Below are 18,647 nucleotides of genomic sequence, written 5' to 3' on the forward strand. Positions count from 1 at the left end.
GGCGAGCAGTTGGGAGCCAACAGTCCTGGATTGTGAGAGGGATGTCCCAGATTGGAGAGGGTGCAGGCTGGGCTGAGGGACACCCCCCCTCCCTGTGCACGAATTTTGTGCACCAGGCCTCTAGTTTAATACATAAAATATTAGTGGAAGGGCTGGAGGAATAGAAGTCAAGGAACTGCTATGATTTCATAGCTGAGATCTAGGGGTCAGGAAGCTGCCGCTGCTGCCATTCATGTTGCCTCAATTGCTCTCACATCCATGGAACTGGTGAATAGATACCAGAACTCAGCTACTCCATTGCAATTGCCTCTAACACTCACATTTTCATAATCATGTTTGCCAGTAGTAGCTATAATAACAGAAGACAGCTTCTATTTCATTTTCATCTTCCAAATTTAGTGCAAGTGCATCAGATTGGCAGAACCAACCACATCTAGAACTCTTGTGGCAAGGCTTTATGGGGAATATAGCTATCAACTTTCCATAATCTCCAATTAGAAGGCGAGTAGAATGGAGATTGAAATATCCAATCCATAGTATTAGTACACCATGTTAATGAGCATGAATTTTATCTCAAGGACTATGTAAAAAAATTGATGTATTTTTAAAGCATGGGTAGTGAATACTTATATTTGCTTTTTAGAAGGTGATTTTATGACAACAGGAGGAAGTAATTCCAGGAGTATACAATAGAAGATCTCACTTGAGATAGAGTAGAAGAACAAATCAAGGGTAGGAAATGGCTTAGGAAGAGGTAAAGAATGTAGCATCTTCAGAACTTAGTATAGGATTGGTAAATTGTATGGTTATGGTAAATTGAGATTACCCCTACATTTCAGGGTTGGACAATCAGAGGAATGGCTATATGGTTCAACAGAATGGAATTGAGAAGGGGAAAAAGTAGGAGCATAATAGATTAAGGTTTAGAAATGTTGACTTTTTAGACCCTGTAAAACATCCAAATAGGATTATTGAGTATGTGATTGGCTATATGACTCTAAGGCTTTTGAGAGGGATGTGCTCTGAAGATCTAAATTCAGGAATCAGGAGTACAGAGGTTAAAGTCAATGTCATAGGAAAATTCAGTAACAATATATTTAGGTAACCAATATTAGCTACTCAAACAAATAACCCCCAAATCTCAGTGACTTAACATTTTTAGGTTTATTTCTTTCTCCCCTCATAGTCTAGTATAGATTGATGTATTTGTTGTGGGAGGTGTTTCTGTTCCATCATCATTCAGAAGCCCCATGTTACCTCTACCCAGGTTACTTCTACCATCTTCTAGGCCTTCAAAATACCATGGTGGATCCTCTGAACCTAAAGGACAAAAAGATCTTGAAAGAATGTTGAGGGTTTAGACGTCAGGGTAGAAGTTCGAATATGGCTTCTCAAACTATCTGTAGCAAAGGACCACTTAAAAAAAAACCTTCCAATACTTACCTGGCAGGGGAGATGCCATAATCATGAAGGTGGTTTTCCCAGGGCGAGCCTTATCCATTGCACTCCTGATGTGCTGACCCCTGTGACTCCCCCAGTTGTGGGAAACTCAACTGCACAATTTGTGATAGTAGGAGACTGCATTAGTGCTCTCCGCTGGCATACAAAAAATAAAATAAAAAAATAGAAAACCTTCCATCCTGTTGCAAATTATTACTTTTGTAAACGTCAATCAAATGTTAGAACGTCAAATTTCTTTAAAAGTTTCTAAACACTTTGATTTGCTATATGTACCTTGTTATGGACCAGAAACAAACAAGTCATAGAATGATACTGTTCTCTGAACCACACTTTCAAGTAGCATTGGTTCAAATTGCTTCTGATGACCTTCCATTGACCTGAACCAATTATATACTGCCACTTGAATGTGTGAGGAATGGAAAATGTTCAAAGGAGGAAATTAAGTAATTGTCTCTGCCTTGATCCACTCTTCTGGCCCCAAATATCAGTTTTTCTCCTGTTCTCTTACAGTAGTAATCCATCGCCAAAGGATATAGCCTAAAGGCCCATGAGTCATTACATCTGTTTAAAATCCCAGATGGTGCACAGATCTTTCCATCAGATCTAGATGTGAATTCTCTTGGTTTGATGTCCTCTGAACTAAAAAGACAAGCAATCTACTCCTCCCACCAGACTTATACCCAATATATAATGGTAGAAGTGAATAACTGTACAATACACTCTTGTTAGGAAGTGAGAAGAATGAGAGACACAAAATTACGTATATAAAATATTATAAACCTCTCTCTCTCTCTCTCTCTCTCTCTCTCTCTATATATATATATATATATATATATATATATATATATATATTGCTAGAGAACCAGGAAAGCCAGTGGTATAATTCAGTACAAATCCAAAGGTTGAAAACCAGGGGTGTTGGTGGTATAAGCCCTGGTCTGAGGCCAAAGGCCCAAGAATCAGGAGCATTGATATCTGAGGGCAGGAGAAAGTGGACATCCCAGCTCAAACAGAGAACAAATTCACCCTTCCTCTGCCTTTTTTGTTCTATTCAGGCTCTCAACAGGTTATATGATGCCCACTTACCCTCTTTGGGGGGGGGGGGCGTAAATAGAGGGTTATATGGAGGTTTGATGTATACCCAGGCTTTGACATAGGATTGGAAAGTTCAAAAGTTAAGTTTTCAAGCTAGTTAAAACAAGAACAGAATCGTCTCCTCATGCCTCAACCTACTTGATTTTAGTAATTCAGTAGCTTTACTATAGTGACTCATTTTTCTTCTTCACTATTCCTCATTAGGAACATAAAGCAATTAGAAGTAAACAGGAAGGAGCAATCCCTTCTTCCTCCTACAGCCTTGCAGTCTCCTTTTAGTGCTCTCTATTAGCAGAACCTAACAGGGAGCAGCTGGCAAAGCAAAAAATTGGTTTGAAGATTCCCAGACCCAAGCATCACAAAGCTGAAGGGTGGCTTTGGAGCTTGAGTAATAGTTGACTATGCACGTAGGCAAGGGTACAACGTTAGAGAAGACCCAGAGGGTAGCGTCAGCTTGACTCTATAGGGGAGTTCTGGAGTGTAAATTATGTCTCAAAGTTGTTCCCATCTAAGTCAGGGGAATTAGAGCTTTCACAATCCTGCATTTATCAGTCCTTGGTTAAGAGCTGGCCCAAAGCATATAAATCCCCAGGTACTTCCAGTCTCTGTGAAGGCAGGCAAAGTGACTCCAATAGCCTAAGTGTAGCTCTCTAAAGAAGAGCTGCAGATCCCGGCTGTTGAATGTAAAAGCCCAATGAAACTTGCTGCAAAGGGAGCACCCCAGAAAGGTGGATAAATGTCCAGGAGTAATGGTTGAAGCACCACCAATATTCCCTCTGGAGACATAGTTCTAAAAGCTGCCTTATTTCTCTACTTTCTTTACCAAATCTCTCTCTCTCAATTTAATTGCTGCTGCTTTGGGGAGATGCTGGTAAAGGGTATAAGCTTTCAATTAAAAGATGACTAAGTTCTAAGAATCTAATGCACAGCATAATACGTACGGTATTGTATATTTGAAATTTGCTAAGGGAGTAGATTTTAAGCTTTCTCACCACACACACACACACACACACACACACACACACACACAGTAACTATGTGAGGTGATGACTGTGTTAATTACCCTGATTGTGGTAATCATTTCACAATGGATATATATTTAAAATCATCATGGTATACACTTTAAGTCAGGGGTCCTCAAACTTTTTAAACAGGGAGCCAGTTCACTGTCCCTCAGACCATTGGAGGGCCGGACTATAGTTTAAAAAAAACTATGAACAAATTCCTATGCACACTGCACATATCTTATTTTGAAGTAAAAAAACAAAACGGCAAAAACACCCGCATGTGGCCTGCGGGCCGTAGTTTGAGGACGCCTGCTTTAAGTGTATCAATTTTTTGGTCAGTTATACCTCAGTAAAGCTGGGGAAAAAATAATAGCTGCTACTTTGAGGCTATATGCAACAATAGTTGCTCTCAGATACACCATGTGTAATCTGATCTTGTCCTAAGGGCTGAGTCATTTTGTTGAAATCCTACTAGGGCTTTTTTGCTCAAAGCCTTTTAAAGGCATCTCTCTCTTTGGAAGTAATGTGTTTTCCAACCCTGCAAAGCCCCCAAATGTGAGACTTTCTCTATTCCCTTTCATTTCTGCTTGTAAAACAGTTAATTCTATTCTATGCTAATCTCTTTCTGGTAGTACCTTGCAAATCACACTTAAAAATCACCAACAGCCCTAGCCGGTGTGACTCAGTTGGCTGGGCATTGTCCCATGCACCCAAAGGTTACTGGTTGGATTTCTGGTCAAGGCACATGCCCCAATCCCTAGTAGAGGATGTGCAGGATCTCCTTGGTAATCCATTCATTGTCTAATAACATGCTACTTAGCTTCCATATGTTTGAATGTTTTTGAGTCTTTTTTATTATAGTTGATTTCCAGTTTCATGCTATTGTGGTCTAAGAAGATGCTTGATATGATTTAAATATTTTTGAATTTGTTAAGACTTATTTTGTGTCCTAACATGTGGTCTATCATTTTTATTTTATTTTTAATATTTTTATTGGTTTCAGAGAGGAAGGAAGAGGGAGAAAGAGATCGAAACACCAATGATGACTGAGAATCATTGATCAGCTGCCTCCTGCAATCCCCTCTGGGGATCAAGCCTACAACTCAGGCATGTGCCCTGACTAGGGATCGGATTGTGACCTTCTGATTCATAAGTCAATGCTCAACCCTGAGCTACACTGGCCGTGCATTTTCGCCTTCCATTTTAAATGCAGCCTTGCTGGATACTGTAGTCTTGGATTCAGTTCCTTGCTTTTCATTACTTTGAGTAAATCCCTTTTGGCCTGAAGTATTTCTGTTGAGAAATCAGTTGACACTCTAATGGGAACTCCCTTGTCGGTAACTTTCTGTCTCTCTCTTGCTGTCTTTAAGATTTTTGCTTTATCTTTAATATTTGTTATTTTAATTATGATGTGTCTTAGTGTGGGTCTCTTAGTATTCTTCTTTTTTAAACACACACACACACACACATACACACACACACACACACACACGTTTTTACTAATTTCAGAGAGAGGAAAGAGAGGGAGAGAAGGTGAGAGGGATAGAATAATCAATGATGAGAGAGCATCATTGATTGGCTGCCTCCTGCACACCCCTACAGGGGTTTGAGTCCAAAAACCAGGCATGTGCCCTGACCAGGAATCAAACTGTGACCTCCTTCTTCATGGGTCAATGCTCAACCACTGAGCCACAATGACCAGTTCTTTGTATTCCTCTTGATTGGGACTCTCTACACTTCCCGAACTTCTGTGACTTTTTCCTTCACCAGGTTAGGGAAGTTTTCTGTCATTATTTCTTTAAATAGATTCTCTATTCCTTGCTCATATTCTTCGCCTTCTGGACACCCTATGATTCAGACTTTGTTATATTTCATGTTGCCCCAAAAAGAGCTATCCTCCTGCTTTAAAAAAACTTTTTTTCCTGCTCTAATGGGTGTTTTTCTCACCTTGTTTTCCACATCACTAATTTGATCCAAAACTTCATTCAATCTAGTTTTAATTCCTTCCAGTGTATTCTTGATGTCTGATATGGTATTCTTCATTTCCAATTAGTTCTTGTTCATGGTTTCTACTTCCCATTCCATGCTGTTGTAGTTTCCACTACGTTCCTTGAGCATGCTTATAACCTTTACATTGAATTATATACCTGATAAATTACTTGCCTCCATTTCATTTGGGATTTGTTTCTTTGTCTCCCCATTTTGCTGTCTCTGTGTTTGATTCTATGTATTAGAATTGCTATGCCTCCCAGTTTTCATGGGATGGCCTTATGTAAGAAGTATCCTTTGGGACTTAGTGGTGAGTGTCTTTGATCTCCTGACCTGGATCCTCTAGGAATTTCCCTTGTGTGGATTATTTCATCTATCCTTATGTTGTTGGGTCTTGATTTTTGTTGTCCCATTCACAGGTGGGATCTTCCCACAGGCTGGCTGACTGTGAGGCTCAGCACCAACCATATAATGTGAGTTGTTCTGCAGGTGCTGACAGACAAAACAAGAAACAAAACAAAAACATACAAAAAGACCCCATACAACAGCAATATCACCAAAGGAAAGAGAATTAGGAAAAACAAAAGTGAACAAGAATATAAGTAAAGAAAAAAGATATGAGATGAAAAAAGTGGGAGAAAAACCCTGACCAGTTTGGCTCAGTGGATAGAGCGTTGGTCTGCGGACTGAAGGGTCCCAGGTTCGATTCTGGTCAAGGGCATGTACCTTGGTTGCAGGCACATCCCAGTAGGAGGTGTGCAGGAGACAGCTGATCAGTGTTTCTCTCTCACCAATGTTTCTAACTCTCGATCCCTCTCCCTTCCTCTCTGTAAAAAAATCAATAAAATATATTTTTTTAAAAAGTGGAAGAAAAAGAATATGAAAGGAAAGAAAGGAGAGAATAAAGAATAGGAAAAGGAAAATGGTATAAAAGAGGAAAGAAAAATTTATGAAAAGGAAAAAAGAGAAAGACAAAAGAGAAAAATAAGAAAAGGAAAAAAGAAAAGAAAGGAGAAAGAACAAAAAATAGAGTAAGAAAAGGAAAGAGAAGAATAAAAGTTATGAAAGACCAAAGAGAGACAAAATTAAGAACAAAGCAATGAAAAAGAAAATAATGCAAAAAAAAACAACAAAAAAACAAATGCCAAGTGGAGTTTGTCTTAACAAAGTTTTGTGCCACATGAGAGCTACCTTTGGATCCTGCCCTTATGTTGACTGAGGCTGGTTTGTATGCCATTTCTGGGTCTCCTGGGAGGTACTTTGGTGCTAGCCACTGTCAGAAGCTGTCCATGTTTGGCTCCGGGCAACCTGTTGGAAGCTTCAATGATCCACAGTTGATGGCTGCCTCCACAGGGCTTGGCTTGCTGAAGGGGCCAATCTGCACTCTAGGATCAGCTTGTTAGCAGCATGGGGGTCCAGGGACCAATCAGCAAATATCCCAAGGCACTTGAGCTCTGCCTCCATGCCAGTCAGCTGTCAAACTTAGTCACTGGAAAGACTGTTTCTGAAAGGGCTTTGGTGGAATTAGGAGGATGACACCTCTGGGTTTCATGTGAGGGGGAGATCCCCTTCAGATTTCAGGGAAGATGGTGGGTATGTTCCCCCATCCCAGAGCCACACATTTGAGTCTGTCTCAGAATATTTCCCTGATATCAGCAGGGCGGAGCCCCTCATATGCAATCCAGTGGGGACTGCTGGAAGCTGCAAGTTTCTATCAGCTCTCCGTGAAGCAGAGGTACCAATCAGGTTCTTGGATAGTGGGGGAATGGCCCCACCCCAAAGCCAGCCACTGATGGCCTGAGACTGTCCAGACCAATAGGCTTGGCCTCTGCTTTTGCTTCCTCAGCAAGGATCGAGATGCAAGGCGGGGCAAGTGGGATTCCTGAGGGTGGGGCAAGCTGTATCTTCAAGGGTATTTGCCTTTCTGTAGGCTGTTATTGCTTGGAGGGGCTTGAGCCTCTCAGGAAAAATGGCTGCTGCAGTAAGGGGTATGACTGAGTGCAGGTCTTCTAGCTGCGGTTTTTTTTACTGCTCCCCCCAATGCCTCCCACCCCAGCCTCTCCTCAGATGACTCCTGTCTGCACTGCCCTCCCTCCACCAAAGCCTCAGGTGAGTGGCTGCAAACAAAAATCTAGTGCTTTGATTAAAAAAAAAAAAAAAGTGGCTTTGTCTCCAACAAAGCTTTTTCCCTGGTAGTGGCTCCACCACCTTTCAGCACTGGATGGTATGCCGGCTGCTGTTCAAGGCTCTTGTGCTTTGGCATGGGAAGCTCAGCCTGGGGTCTGGACCTCAATCCTCTCAGGGAACCCTCCCTCTTCCCCCCAGAAGCCGAGATCTTCCTCCTCACCCCTCAGCCTGCCACCTGTGGGAGTTGGGCCAGCCCCTCTCGAGACCCTGCCCTTCCAACCAGTCTAAAAGTGGTTTCTGCCCTTCCTTGTTAGAAGGCTCCTCTTCAGCTAGTCTTCAGTTGGTAATTCAGGGTGAATGTTCCCCAATTTAGTTTTATTTCCAGTTTGTTTCTGGGACCAAGAAAGATAAACCTACTCCACCACCATCTTGAAACCTGGCATATAACTTCTTTAGTAAAAGGTTCATCTTTGGCCTAAACAAACTCCAACCATTGTTTCTGGTCATCTAGGTTAACACACCTTTGAAATAACCATCCTCAAAAGAGCACATAATATTGTTAACTATCCTGTAATCCAATCCCTACCTTGCATAGTTTCCTTCCTAAATTTCAAAATGCATAAAAGAAGCTTCAAAACTGTTATTCTTTGGAGCATTTGAGATCTTGCTCCCCAGCATAGGTCAGCTTGGCTCAAATAAGCACTTAAAATTTGTTTCTACAGGATCGGAGGTTTCTTATGTTGACATAACAACCTTCAAATCTCAGTGTCATAACCCAACAAAGGTTTATGTTTTGCTCTAATCAGCCCAATGAGTGTGGTGGATGTGCTCATTCAATCATTAAGAACTAGAGGCCCAGTGCACGAAACTCATGCAAGGAGGGGGGATTCCTTCAACTCAGCCTGCACCCTCTCCAATTGGGGACCCCTTGTGGGATGTCCGATAGCCATTTTAGGTCTGATCCCAGGGATTGGGCCTAAACCGGCAGTCAGACATCCCTCTCACTGTCTGGGACCACTGGCTCCTAACTGCTCACCTGCCTGCCTGCCTGCTTGCCCCTAACTGCTTCTGCCTGCCAGCCTGATCACCCCTAACTGCCCTCCTCTGCTGTCCAATTTAGTTCTGATTGGTCGGTTCCTATGCCAGTAAGCATCAAAAGCTCTGCCTCCTAGACAGCCATTGGCTCCCCACAGCACCCACCTTTCGTTCTGATTGGTCGGTTCCTATGCCAGTCAGCATCAAAAGCTCCGCCTCCTAGGCAGCCATTGGCTCCCCACAGCACCCACCTTTGTTTCTCATTGGTCAGTTCCTATGCCAGTCAGTGTCAGAAGCTCCGCCTCCTAGGCAGCAATTGGTTCCCCACAGCACCCACCTTTTGTACTGATTGGTTAGTTCCTATGCCAGTCAGCATCTCCAAGCCTATCTCTGGGCCTGATCAAAGAGGCGGGGCTTAGCAGCAGCCCCCTCTGAGGCCGGGAGAGAAAGAAAAGCCTGGCTGCTGGGGAAGATCAGAAAGAAAGAGGGAGAGAGAGAGAGAGGTAAGTACACTGATCAACAGCTTCCACTGAGGCTGCAGCTCAGACCCTGACTCACTTTCTGGGTCTCAGCCACCTAGGCAGTCAGTGCTGGGTCGCCAGGCTGCAGCTGGGCAACCCAGCGCTGACTTCTGGATGGTCTGCATTTGGTCGCAGGCTCGGCCCCTTCCCAAGACCCAGGCTTTAGGCTTGGGAAGCGCCCCTCCTATCTCTCCCCCCCCCCCCCCCCCCCCCCCCCCGCCATGCGCCGCCCCTCCAATCGCAGGCTCGGCCCCTCCGATGGCCAGCTGGGAGTGACCTGGGTGCCAAGGAGGTTCTGGGGACCCAGGTATGTATGCAAATTAACCTCCATCTTTGTTGGGTTAATATGCATACTCACTCTGATTGGCTGTGGGCATAGTGGAGGTACAGTGAATTTACATGTTTCTCTATTGTTAGGTAAGATATTAGGTAAGATAACAGTGTTGCCTTGGCTAGGTGGTATATTGGAGTATCATCCCATACACCAATATGTTGCAGGTTCGATTCCAAGAAAGGGCACATAGCTAGGTTGCCAATTTAATCAGTGGTTGGGATGTGTGTAGGAGGCAACCTCTCAATGTTTCTTTCTCACATTGATAGTTCTCTCTCTCTCTCTCTCTCTCTCTCTCTCTCTCTCATTAATGAAAGCATATCATTCTCAGGTGAGGATAAAAATAAAAAGAATCCCAGGGTCCTTACATCTCTTCTTGCTTTCATCCATTAGTTCCTCAGCCTTAGAGTTTTCTGTATCTGGCAGACTGATGTATAAACAACAAAAAGGAACTATAAATCACTGAAAGTTTTAAGGGTCAGGCTTAGATTGGGCAACCACTGCTTCTGTCTGCATTCCACTGGCCAGAATGTGTAAGTAAGGGAGCTAGGAACTGTGGGTTTCCTAGGTACACAAGAAAAAAAAAAAAGATGGTAAATATTTATCATTGTTTACACCACAGTTCCTTTCAGTTGCAGGAACAGAAAACCCAACTCAAATAGGCTTTGTCAGAAAGGAAAATCTCTTCCTCTACCTTCTTAGATTTAGTTTTGGGAGGCTTGTGAATGAAACTGACAAAAGACAGGCTAGCAAGAGAAAAAACATTTTAATCACATACTATGTAGGGGACTTCACAAAGAAATGTGAATCACAGGGGACATTAGAATTGGGACTTATATATCCTTTCAATAGGTGAAGGGGAGGGGTAAAAGGACATGTGAAAACAAAGCACTTTTTAGAAGGTGGAAGGGGGAAAGAAGGAAAACAAGAAACTTTTAGGAAAGATAAATGGGCCCTTAGGGGAATAGATTGTAGATAGTTTGTGACAATGTTGTGGTTTAGGTGTGGTGACAATTCTCATGGTTTCTAAAGATATGAATCAATCTTTCCTAGTTGCTCCCAGGGAGGAGATTTATGATAATTGTGTTTGTTTTTTTGTGGGGAGGCTCTGCCTTTAAGGCAGATAAGGGATTTCAGGAATTCAAATGCCTTTAGCTAAAAATAATTTTTATGCTACAGTGGCTTATTCTGGACTCCTTCAGCTTAAACAGAAAGGGAATTTATTTGCCCATATAACAGAGAAGTCCAGAGGTAGGATGGGTTCATGTTGGGTTTGATTTGAAAGTTTATGATGATTCTCCCCTGTGATTGATTCGCCCAGCTCTCCCTCGCATGTTAGTCTTTTTTTTTTTTTTAAATATATATTTTATTGATTTTTTTTACAGAGAGGAAGGGAGAGGGATAGAGAGCCAGAAACATCGATGAGAGAGAAATATCAATCAGTTGCCTCCTGCACACCCCCTACTGGGGATGTGCCCGCAATCAAGGTACATGCCCTTGACCGTAATCAAACCTGGGACCCTTGAGTCCACAGGCCGACGCTCTATCCACTGAGCCAAACCAGTTAGGGCTTGCATGTTAAGTCTTATTCTCAGTTGGCTCTCCCAAGTAGCAAAAAAAAAAAAAAAAAGTTTGTAACTCTTCCAGTATTCACACTTGAACACCATATCATCCAGAGAAAGAAAATTCTTCTCTTTTGTTGACACAAAAGTCCTGTGCTTCACTCCGATTGACTTTTGAAACAAAAACCTGGTTCCAAGGGAGGAACGGGTGATTCTGATAGTTTTAGGCTAGTGGGATCAATTTTGGAGTTGGGGGTGGGGGTGGTATTTCCACCCAAATTGAATGAGTGGAAGAGAACAGAGTTGTGTAATGGAAGTTGGGAGATCACCTATATCTATTACACTCAGAGAACAGTTGAAACATGATCTCACTTAAGGAGAATGAGTACTATGAGGAGCCTTAGACAGTTATGTACAGAATGGAAAGGGGCAGAAAATACAAATCAGTGGAAGAGAAACTCTTAAAAAATGAGGGGAAGGTGTGGAAAGTAAGTCAAGTGAATCAAGAGACACAAGTTCTAGAAGCCAAGGGAGGAACTTTAAGGATTGAGAAGTCAAATCATCCAAATTACTTCCTGAGTGTTGATTGCATAGTCATCAGACATCCTTTATATTTTGGATTCTCATGTAAATGTTCCTTTTGAGTGACAATGTGTTGACCAGAGTTTTCTGGTCTTCATGGCAGTTATGTTTTTCAGGAAAGAAAACAAAAGGACTAAATTGGGGTTTTGGTTTATATATTCGTCTCTAGTTTGGTTGGCATGAATCATCCCCCTGGATTTAAATGAGCTCTGAGGGTTACAGACCAAAGGGGCCGCATGCTGACCTGACAAGCTCAGGGAAGGCCTGCATGGCAGTCTTGCAATCTCAGACCTAAAGTAACCACAAAGGATGGTCTGAAATTAAACTAAAAGCAGTTATGGTGGGTATTCTAGGCCGGTATCTTCCCTGACAAGGCCAACCTTTACCTTAACTGAGTATACCTGTCTTTTTGCATCTATGGTAACATATCCTTACAATGTCAGGTAACTTGTAACTTCCCTTTTTCGGGATCCCTCAGGCCACAACCAAATGCCCTGGGCAGCAGGACAGGACACCATAAATTCCTTGTTATAATCATGTTAATTGTTGACTATTAATTATCCTGTACCCACCTAAGTAAAAGAAGTATGTCTATCATTTTACTTTTTATCCAATCCTAGAGGTTTCCCCACTTTGCTTTCTCCCGCCTCTCTAATCTATAACCAATGGATTTCATGTAACCCACCCACGTCTCCTCCTTTGACTGCAATGTATAAAAATAGATGAAAAACCACCATTCTCTGGGGCGTTATCCCAATCCGTTGAGATTCTGCTTCCTGGCAATTGTTGACAGTTTGGCTCAAATAAACTCACAAAAATTTTTTTACAGGTTTGAATGTTTTTACGTTAACAGCGCTAACAACTTGAAGTTTCTGTCTCTTCAAATTGAGGACCAGGCTCTAGAGTACAGAGTGAAATCTTAAGTTCACTTTCATACTTCAACATGCTTTGCTAAGTCACTATATTTCAAATATTAGGAGCTATATTTGAAATATAATGACTTAAAATTGTGCCAAGATTTTTGACGTTTAGCTTTCCATGTTTGTTATTTTTATTCTTTTGTGTCTTTTCCTATAAAGCGTATTTTCAAGGTGAGCAAGAAAGGGAAAACTGGGTAGGATATCCTTGGCCCAGTTGGGAAAAGGGGTCCTGGTTATTTGTAGCCATACCAGGCAGGCCTCTAGGGGTGATGCGAGTCACCTTTTGGGAAGATGGATCTGGGAATGGTAATCAGTAAGGAAGGAACTATAATGATAAACAGCAGGGAAGAGCTTGGAGCAGTCAAAATGAGGAAGAAGAAACTAATTCAAATAGGTAGGAGGAATGGTAGTATTCAGTTGACTGGATGTTGTGGGCAGTGATCGTGTGTGTGTGTTCAGGATCTAACAAGAGGCAAGATTTCAAATGCAGGTCACTCTTGAGAGCTGGACCATTCTGCCATTGATATTGTGAAGACAACTGGGAGAGGAAACCTTCCTTACAGGTCAGAACACAACGTCTATTAAGTATGTGTGCAAGCAGTTTCTTGGCAAATGTTCTTGTTAAGTGCACGTCTCTTAACTTTTTTCTCTCTCGTTATTATGGGCATCCATACGACAGAGTTAGGAATTTAAAGGAGACACCAGCAAAACTGTCTGTTTGAAACAAATTTCGTAAAATCAGCCAATTATGAAAAGAACATGACTTCCCTTCTGTTTCTCCCCTGGGTGATGTCTTCGCGCCTTAGGCACTGTGCTGCTTTTCCGTGGTGCCCCTCTCCCTACACTTCCTTCCCAAGCCTGCCGAGAACTGGCTGTTACACAGAGGGCGGCCCCAACACGCACGTCTCCACGCCTTCGGATTCGTTGCAGCCCCGACTTCGGGAATGCTGCCCCCCGGCGGGTTGGGGAGCCGACCGGCAGGCAGAGGGCCTCGCCCCAGGCGGGCGCGTGGCGGGGCGGCCGGCCTTCGAGGGCCTGCGAGGCGGCGCACATGCCAGCCCACCTCCGGGTCGCCGAGAAGACAGGGAGCCCGGACTCCGCCAGGCCGACCCGGAGCCTACCCATGAGGCAGCGCGCGGGCTCCTCGCGAACCCCTCGGCCCCCTCCCCGCGGCTCAGCTGCCTGCTCCGCAATGGGAGCCGCCGCCGTCGCGGCCGTGTAGTTGTTCGCGCTCCTCCTTTTCCTCCTCCTCTTTCTCCTCCTCCTCAGGGCCCCAGTCAGGCCGATCCGCTCCGCTCACGGTAAGCGCCCCCCGCCCCCGCCCGCCCCGCGCTGCGGCAGGCAGAGGCCCTCCCGCGCGGCCGGCGCCGCCTCATTCCGGGGGCGCCGGGCTGGGGGTGTCGAGGCCGGCGCGGGTCGCCGAGAGGAGCCAGGGAGCGGGGACGGGGACTGGCTGCGCGGCGGCCGGCGGCCCGCCATCTTGCGGCGGCCCTGGCGTGGGAGGCATCCCGGCGTGGCTCGGCGGCCGCTTGGGGCGCAGGCCGGGGCCGCGCAGGCCGCCGCCGCCGCTGCCTCCTGCGCCTCCTCCTCCGCCTCCCTCCCTCCCTTCCCGAGGCCGTGCGCCCGGGTGGCCCTAGCCGGGTTGTGGCTTTTCTCTCTGGAGCCCACTCCCGTCGCCTCCGCGCATTTTGTGCTGATGTTGGGCGGAGACCCTGCTCCTCTCGCGGCTGCCTTCCCCGGAGCCTCCTGGTCGTCGGTGGAGACGACGGGCGGTTCGAACGCTCGGGCGTTGGAGAGCCGCGGCCCAGGGTCCCCGCCCAGGTGGCCGGCCCGGCCCGCGCACACCCTCCTCGGGTCCCAGGCACGTCCCTGCTCCGCCGCGGACGCCCCGTCCCGGCTTATTGTCTCCAGGAAAAGGGCCCCGAGGGAAAACGTGTCCTTGGAGACACAGTTTTCCAATGGGCTTGCAGGCTTCCCTTCGTGAGACGGAACGAATGATCTCACTCGGAGGTGTCCTCCGGCCCCGGCGATGCGAGGGCTTCCTCCCAAGTTGTCTCAAGTTATCCCGCTTTCAAGAGAAATCCGCTCGAGAGGACACACGTCTAAGGGAACCCGCTCCCACGGGCACGGGAGACCTTCCTCCACGGGGCTCTCGCTTTGTGTTGCGAAGATTTAGTTTTTGTGCTTTTTAAAAAATTCTAATTTATAATCTGTTTTTAATTTGTTTATGGTTTTCAGGTTTGGTGTGTGTCCTAAGCATTTGACGCCTTTTAGTGCCATTACACAGAAAATGGAAAGGCGAGTTTTATCGTATAGAAGCTGCCTCTGGGCATTTGTCAGGTGTCCTGCATTGGGGGGGTTACTGTGCCAGCTCCAGCTGTCTTTCAGCAGACACTTGCTGTGCCTGCGAAGGCGCAGGTTTGCTTAGAAAATGAAGTGCTTTGGATGTTTTAAAACATTAGTGCAAACAACCTTACAAGTATCTTTAACATTTGTATCTGTCATTGATGCCCCCTGAGACCTACCCCGAAACCAAGGTGAGGAAAGAGCCTCTGGGAGAGTTGTGTTTTTTTAAAAAAATATATATTTTTATTGATTTCAGAGAGGAAGGAAGAGAGAGAGAGAGAAACATCAATGATGAGAGAGATTCATTGATTGGCTGTCTCCTGCATGTGCCCCAGGACTCAAAGCCCAGGACCTTTCAGTCTGCCCTCGGATGCTCTATCCACTGAGCCAAACCGGCTTGGGTGGGAGAGTTCTTTAATGAGCTCATGGCTGGGGAGTGATAGAGCCAATTCTAGAACCTTAGGTCTTCCGATTCCTCATTTAGTGTCCAATTATGTTCTGTTTTTTAAGAGAGTGTGAGTAGTGAGAAGAGGCAAGGAGGCTCACCTACAAAATTTAGATACTACTCAATTGCCACTTGTTTTACAGTTTAAGAATTCATTTTTGAACCTTGCAACCATTTTATTTTTAATTTTTCATGTTACCGTATTTTACCCCCAAACTTTGAAAAAGTTGAAGATGGCACATTTGAACACATACCTACTCCAAAGTTTTAATAGTTATTACCATTTTGCCACATTTGCTTTATTTACCCAATTCACAATATTTTTAAAAAATCAACATATATTTAGTGATTTTTAGAGAGAGGAAGGGAGAGGAATAGATAGGAACATCGATAAGAGAGGAACATCATTGATTAGCTGTCTCCTGCACACCCTCTACTGGGGATGAAGCCCACCACCTGGGCATGTGGCTCCTTGGATGCTCAACCATCTCGCTCACTGGGTTCATTTCACATTCTCTTTGGTGAACATTCTCAAAAGTCCATTGCAGATATGACGATTCACACTGAAGTAATCAGTAAGGTACATGTGTCAGTATGTATATCATAAGGTTAGGACAATTTTCTATATAACCACAATGCCACAATCACTTAAAGTTAATCATTCCTACAATCTAGTATATGTTTGTATTATTCACATTTTCCCTGTAGTTCCCCAAATAGCCTTTTTAATCGTTTATCAATATCCAATCATGCATTACATTTGTTAGTTTCATTTAATTTAGTGTTGTTCCGTCTTTGTGTGTGTGTGCGTGTGATGACATCGACCTTTTGAAGAGACTAGGCCAGTGATCTTGTCGCATATTCCACATTCTGTATTTTATTGACAGTTTTCTTCTCTTTGGGTTTACATTGTACCCTCAATTGCCTGTATTCCTTGAATAGATCAGGCTTAATATTTTTGGCAGGATTACTTAATAAGTCATACAGTGTATTTACAAGAATGCAGACCATGTTGGTTTGCTAAAAGGGCATATGACCATTCATCCTTCATGTGTGTGTCCTAAAATTCAACTTGATACAGTTCAGAAGTGGACAAGTGTTGAACACAAATGTATACAATGGCGACTAGAAGGAAAAAGGATACAGAAATTTTTTAATTCATTGGATTGATTATTCTAATTGGTGTCTACAAATCTAAAACTGAAATTATCTTGCAATTATGAAGCAAAGAAGATGCCTACCCTCTCTTCAATAAAATTATGAACCATCAAAGGTTTCAAAACATTCAAATATTTCATTGATGATGTACATGCAAAATGAAGACCCAAAAGGAATGATAAGCTAGAACTTAATTAGGGAAGTATTTGATATCTCAAATCAGTATTTACAAGATAAATATGTTCCAGGTTCATATGTGACAGTAGATGAGAAGTTACTTTTAGTTCTTAGAAGCATATTGTTTACTCATTGATTGTTGAGTTGGAGAAAATCTGTTTTAGATATCTTATCTGAAGACTCAGTCTGAGGTTTCCCAGATTTCTCTGTCATTAGAGTCTGAAGTGTTTGCTATCCATCTTTGCCTTGGTCTTCAGGGTCATCTAATTGTGAAATGTCTCCTTTGTCAATTTTCTTTTGTCCTATTATGGGTAGAAAATAAGAAGTTCTGAATTTTTAACTGTATTCAGTGAAAACTAAAAGCAGATGAAGAGGATCAGGATATGCCATCCAATTATGTGCCACTTTGACATAAAGGTTAGTTTGAACAGAAGGCAATTGAGAATCAACAGATAAAAGAGTTTTCTGCCCTCCCATTGTCTGCCTAAAGTAGAGCATAAATTTCCTTTTGTGTCATACCCTTCTCCCCCATACCAGGAAGGAAAGAGACACTCTTACCATTTGAGATGGAGAGTTGATGCTGAGCGAGTTTGCATAAACAGACCTAACTAAAATAACCCTTGTCTTTCATTATATTTCATTATTTTTTATATATTTCCTAGTTAGTACTTCCCTGTGATTTGTCTCTCAAAGCTCAAATCCTCTTTCCTTTAAAATGGTATATAAAATAAATGATGATATAAATGATGATTTATTTCATCTATGGATTATCCTTCTAGGCAACTAAATCAGTCTTCTATTTTCTTATTACTTTAGTTTTATTTTTTTAAAGCATAGTTGGTAATAATTGATGTGCAATGGTGAAATCTAAGATGATGGAATTAATGAAATATTTCAAGGTGTAGGAAAACTGAAATCACTAAGATCCCATAATGTATCTTAGATTTATAAAAGGATTCTGTAGACTCATAGTAATCATAAGATAAAATAGTTTTATTCTATTTAAAAGTAATAAATTTTCCCTTTGCTGTTTGAAGATCTCAGGATAACATTAAAGGTTACAACTATAACTGCTCAAGAAAGAAAATAAAAAACTAAAAGAAAAAAAGAGAAAAATACCCTAAAGTTGTTCCTATGGACTCTGACAGTATACTGAAGGTGAATGATTAATTTGGATAATGAGATACAGAGGTCCACCCTTTTCCAACACACACATTAAACCTGTCTGCCTCTCCTACTGTCGCGATAGGTTTGTCAGCCTTTTGTACTACATCTTGAATGAATGCAGGTAGTATTTAGAAAGTTATTTTTTGAAGTTCCAAATTTTTTTTTTGTTCCCATCTTTCCAAACTTTACCTTTAGAGATTCTTCATAGTAAAACATGATTGAATGGAACACTAGGATCAGGATGTAATATTTAGGCCTTTTGGTGAACTAGGTTAAACCAAAAATACTTTTTATTTCAATTATTTTCATTGTGAACATTCTGTTTTTCTGGTTTAGTACACCATGATAAACAATATGTGATATTTGGAATGATGTTGATTTTGTTTCTTTGTGTTATTAAACACAATGCCTTATACATAATTAATGCTTGCTTTATAAGTGCTTTTTCTTAGTGTTGTGTTCATCAACTGAATATAACAGTTTAAAATTAGTACTTTATTCTTTGGATTGGTATATTCAAAATTTTGACTAGCTAATACAGCCAATATAGTAATTTAGCATGCCTTTTAAATAGTGGTTTTGACTTACTTTATCTAGTGTAGCAGTTCTCTAAGTGTGGTCTGGGGACTTGAGACACTTTCAAAGGTTCTGCAAGTTTTTCCCTTTACCACCTATTTATCTTGCGAGGCTGCATTTTCTTCAGTTCAACAGAGCGATATAGTGC

At 42.8% G+C, this 18,647-nt stretch overlaps 1 protein-coding gene, 1 long non-coding RNA gene and 1 other non-coding gene across 3 annotated transcripts in view; 2 read left to right on the plus strand and 1 right to left on the minus strand.

Annotated features, from left to right (window-relative positions):
* Window positions 1-1,187: 1,187 nt before the first annotated feature.
* On the minus strand, window positions 1,188-9,160 carry LOC129148996 (uncharacterized). Its single transcript, XR_008555991.1, has 3 exons — window positions 9,052-9,160; window positions 1,444-1,596; window positions 1,188-1,320 (listed from the first exon to the last, which is right to left on the minus strand). It is a non-coding gene; the product is annotated as an uncharacterized LOC129148996 (long non-coding RNA).
* On the plus strand, window positions 1,436-1,597 carry LOC114232041 (U1 spliceosomal RNA). Its single transcript, XR_003618094.2, has one exon. It is a non-coding gene; the product is annotated as a U1 spliceosomal RNA (small nuclear RNA).
* Window positions 9,161-13,799: 4,639 nt separating the features above from the next.
* The window catches only part of ZNF280D (zinc finger protein 280D), a 113,970-nt gene continuing 109,122 nt past the window's right edge, over window positions 13,800-18,647 (plus strand). The window contains exon 1 of the mRNA XM_008143177.2: window positions 13,800-13,931. The gene's annotated coding sequence lies outside the window, so the exon portion shown is untranslated. The remainder of the gene's footprint in view (window positions 13,932-18,647) is intronic.

This window comes from Eptesicus fuscus, chromosome 5, assembly GCF_027574615.1.
Source record: "Eptesicus fuscus isolate TK198812 chromosome 5, DD_ASM_mEF_20220401, whole genome shotgun sequence".
Taxonomy (NCBI): Eukaryota; Metazoa; Chordata; class Mammalia; order Chiroptera; family Vespertilionidae; genus Eptesicus; species Eptesicus fuscus.